This window comes from Bos indicus, chromosome 26, assembly GCF_029378745.1.
Source record: "Bos indicus isolate NIAB-ARS_2022 breed Sahiwal x Tharparkar chromosome 26, NIAB-ARS_B.indTharparkar_mat_pri_1.0, whole genome shotgun sequence".
NCBI lineage: Eukaryota > Metazoa > Chordata > Mammalia > Artiodactyla > Bovidae > Bos > Bos indicus.
Genome location: NC_091785.1, coordinates 49,918,984 through 49,923,615, shown reverse-complemented (window position 1 = coordinate 49,923,615; position 4,632 = coordinate 49,918,984). Strand labels below are relative to the sequence as shown.

Below are 4,632 nucleotides of genomic sequence, written 5' to 3'. Positions count from 1 at the left end.
TAACCACTAATCAGTGAAGCCTTGCTTCTAAGGGGGTCAGTCGTTTATGGTTTCTGAAGATCTCCATCCTCCAGGAAAATAAAACCCATGTTCCTTCCCAGGAGCAATGCTTGACTTGGATTCAGCAGAGGAGAGTGTGTCCTTAGACAAGTCTGAGTGAGCCAGAAGATTCTAGTTCCAGACGCCAGGTGCACCTTCACACCTTTGCTGAATGAATGGGTCCATATATTTGCTGGCATTTTCTATCTTATTATGACCACGACTTGGCATTTTTAGCACAAGTGCTTTGCCCAAACATCAGTCAGTTTTTCATGGTGGCCCTGGAGCCTTCAGCGACTTGGGGCAGGTCTGTGCAATTCCCATTTCTCAGAAGAGGAAGCTGCTGTTACTGTTTTTAATAACAGAATTGTTTTCACTCTTGCAGAACGTTCTCGTGTGCCCAGGGACACTCCTGTCCTGTGCGGCTTCCAGGAGGAGCCGAGTTTCCAGCTCTGCCCTCTAGAGCAGCACACTTGTCTGCTGCAGTCCTGGGGTTGGATACAGACCCTCCCTCTGAGGGACAGCTCCTCCTCCCTCAGGCTTGAGGCAGAGTGACGGCGGCCCAGCTGCGCCCGATGAGGATGTCTGAGCAGGCTCCCAGGCGGTAAAGAAAGGACTTCCCCCTAGCCCTGCCACCTCGGAAGCAGGGGTCCCGGATCCCTGGGGGGCAGGACGACCCTGCCCTAGGCCTCTAGGGCCACTCTGCGGGCAGCCTGTGGATGGATGATGAAACTTGTCTGCAGGGTCCTCCCAGAGTGAGGAGCTGTCCTGACCCAGTGGAGACCCCCGCGGAGGACGAGGTGAAGTCTCATCTGATACTCTTATGGGTGGGCTTGGAGCAGGGGGCCGTGTGGACGTGGTGGGACCCCTGGACCCCGGCTTTGTGAGTCAGGGAAGCTGTGTGGTGTCAGTGTAGACAGACGTGCTCCCACACACACGGAACAACCCGCTCCCGTCCCCAAAACAGAGCACGCACTGTGTGTCCAGCCTGGGGTCCTGCTTGTCCATTTGGTTTTCCTCTTAGCAATGAGGACTGCTTTTTAAAATTATTAACTGAAAGCCTTGATGAGCTTATGTGATGCTGGTTAGGTCTTGGCTGCAGACAGCTCTGCTGTGGTCTTGAGTTTCTGGAATCTCATGATTTCTGTCCCTTTTGCTCAAGGATCCAAACAAAGTAAAACCATGCAAACATCATACACTAGACCAGAGCCGTAAATAATTGCAAAACTAGACAAAATTTTGGATGCAACAGCACATTATTTCTTATATATTAGTGTTTCCTACTATAAACTTTTATAGCCTGAGTAGTTTGGTCTTACTCATTTTAAACTATTTTTAATTACAAAAGAGATACATGTTTAATGTTGAAAATTTATACAAAAGCAAAGAGAGTAAGGAATCCCCCCACCATAATCACTGCTGATGTCTGGTTTATATCCTTCTAAGCATTATGAAAAGGAGGAAAAAGTACATCACATTGTATAGCTTTAAACAGTCTTCTTAGTATATCTGAGTGTTTTTCTAACACTGATAATATGTACTCATATTTTCATAGTTAACAGTTGATTCACACAACAAAATATATTGAATAAATCATCCAAATTTGACATTTTGAAATTTTAATTTTTTATGTAATTAAAAACAACATACTTCTATAAATATATATGTATCTAGTTTACTATTTACTACCATTGCTAATTGGAGAAAGAAATGGCAACCCACTCTAGTATTCTTGCCTGGAGAATCCCATGGACAGAGGAGACTGGTGGGCCACAGTCTGTGGGGTTGCAACGAGTCAGACACGACTGAACGACTAACACACACACACACCATTGCTAATGCATTTTTTCATTCTTATTTTTGTAGTCTGTTCGCGCACAGGAACACTATTATTTTGCCTGGTTTCAGCATATTTTATGGGATTTGCAGGAGGCAGGCGGGAGCAGGTCCTCCTTGACTAAGCACGTCCCACCTCCATCTCCCTGCTCACGCTCCTCCATCAGCGCTTTCTGTCCTGTTGCGGTGCTCTCAACAATCCAATTTCAGGCAAAAACAATCCAATTTTAGGTGTTTGGCATAAGAAACATGTTTACAAGCAGTTTTTTTCTTTATCTTAAATAAGAGATATTTCTTGTGTCAGATAAGTGCTGGGTGAAACAAATAACTACAAACCAAGATCCTGGGATGGGAAGCCGGGGTAGCGGTGGGACAATTTTATGTAGGGAGGATTTCCTGATTGGCAGAGGTGGGAATAAAATGGGGGTGTGGGGCTCCACGTTCAAGGATCCAAACGAAATAAAGCCCTGTGAACATCAGACACGAGAAGTCACTACTGGAACGGAGAGCGGAGAAGAGCAGGTGGGCGTGAGCTCGGTGAGGGGGCGGTTAAGGGGAGGGGCTGGCTGGAAGGGAAGTGCTCGGTGAAGCTGACGCCCGACCTCCGCTGAGCAGGCCCCGCCCCGCCCCGCCCCGCCCCGCCCCGCCCCGCCCCGCCCCCGCCCCGCCCCGCCCCGCCCCCGCCCCGCCCCGCCCCGGCCCCCTCCCCGCCCCGCCCCGCCCCGCCCCGCCCCGCCCCGCCCCGGCCCCCTCCCCGCCCCCCGCCCCGCCCCGCCCCGCCCCGGCCCAGGCCCGGCCCCCTCCCCGCCCCCGCCCCGTGTTGCAGGACCCGACTGGCTGTGTCCTGAGTGTCCCCGTCTGCCCTGGCAGCGACCCCTTGGAGCTGGCAGCACCCTGTTTACCTCGAGGAAGCTGCGGCGCAGGAACGGGGCGCCGGGCAGTGAGCGAGCAGCGCCCGGGCTGGAGGCTCGTCTTCTAAATGCCGGGCCCCGCCGGGCTCGGGCCGTCCCGTCCACAGGTGCCCTGGGCGTCCCTGCCGCCTCCCACCTCTCGTGACCACGGGTCCTGAGCCTGCCCGCAGTCCCGGCCTGGACACCGGACTCACGGGAGCCAGAGGCTCTGCGCCCCGAGGCGGTCTGGACCCCTTTAACCCTGGGCGAGCTGTCTACCCCCAATCCCACCCGTTATTCTTTCTGTAACACTTATTGGGCCCGTCTGTGCCGGGGTGTTTTCAGTTCAGTCGCTCAGTCGTGTCCGACTCTTTGTGACCCCAGGGACTGCAGCACGCCAGGCCTCCCTGTCCATCACCAACTCCCGGAGCTTGCTCAAACTCATGTCCATTGAGTCGGTGATATCACTGAGTCAGTGATACCATTGAGTCAGTGATACCTCATCCTCTGTCATCCCCTTCTCCTCCTGCCTTCAATCTTTCCCAGGGGTGTTTACAGTCTTGCAAAACCAGCTGACAGGGTGACCTGGGCAGCCCCGGGCAGGTTTGCACCTACAGGAGAGCAGGACGTGAGGTGCACGGGCTGTTGTCAGTGAAGCAAAGAGCCCCCACCCTGGACTCTGGGCATCCATGCAGCCGCCTGGTTTCATGGCGTGTCCTAGCAACCCTGTGGCTCCCTGGAGGAGGTGTGAGAGAACTGGCTGACTACGAGAGGCTGTGGGTTGAGGCACGGGCAAGTCACCAGTGCCGGTAAGACCAGGCCCCAGTGTGGACAGCTTCCTGACCCCAGGCCCCTCCAGGCACCTGGCTCCAGACCAGGCAGGGGAATGGGGTCCCTGAGCCCCCGCCACCCCTCACTGCCCTCCTGTGGCCGCACTGCCCTGCAGGAGTCCCTGCTGGGTGAACCCAGGACGCTGTAGCTGAACCTCCCCAGGGAAACGATCCTGGTTCTGAAGGTAAGACCCAAAGGACTGCCTACCTGCCCAGGTGAGACCAGGGACAGGAACAGCTCCTCCAAGGCAGAGACTGCATCTGTACTGCAGCCTGTGTTTTGGCCCCGGATTGTAGGCTGTGAACAAACCAGCCAGGAAGCCAGGAGTAGAGGTGAATGATGCCGCTGGCATCACATTTGGAAAGAAAAGCAAAGTTGGACAGAATTTAACTAATTTCCTCACCGTGAATCAACATATTACTTTGTGCGTGTACACCCAACCAGCATCCTCCCCTATGTAAATAGTTGTTTTATTAGATTATTTAAAACACAACAGTGTTTGTCATTAGCTTCTCCATGAATCATCTGAATCATGGTTTGTGGTTACTGAACTAAAATTCAACCTTGAAGCGTGTTGTGATATATTTTTGCAATAAAAATATCAAGTTCATTTAAACAATTACTTTTTAAAACACTGTCTCTCACCCGGTGGGTTTTCATTGATCGGATTATGAAAGGCAATCGCTGTCCTGATGGTCTCAATAAATTCCCCATGTGAGACAAAGTGGTCATGGCATCGACTCACTGGGCAACCTCAAACTGGAGCTCGCGGCTGGGGGGGATCCCAGCCCGCCACGTGCGAGGCTGTGGAGGGCAGCAACGGGCAGTAAACAACTAAGGCTGTGTTTTGAGGCAGTAAATTTATTCATGTCATTCTCCAAGGTAACTCGGAGTGTTTCTGAATTGTCGTGATAGCGTGAAAACGTCATCTTCTCCTGGGAATCCGGTTCTGACACTGACTTTCCTCCCCCGTTAGGTGTGGCAGGATCAGGCTTGGGGAGGTGGCCCTTTCATCACCGTGGCGTGGATGTGAGGC

General features: G+C 52.9%; 1 long non-coding RNA gene across 2 annotated transcripts; it reads left to right on the top strand.

The window, feature by feature from the left end:
• Positions 1-481: 481 nt before the first annotated feature.
• Positions 482-4,371, top strand: LOC139180018 (uncharacterized). 2 transcript variants are annotated; one of them, XR_011564348.1, is made up of 4 exons: positions 482-643; positions 783-839; positions 2,323-2,397; positions 2,746-4,371. It is a non-coding gene; the product is annotated as an uncharacterized lncRNA (long non-coding RNA). The 2 variants fall into 2 exon arrangements; XR_011564347.1 differs by having other exon boundaries at positions 482-839; positions 2,746-4,368.
• Positions 4,372-4,632: the final 261 nt, after the last annotated feature.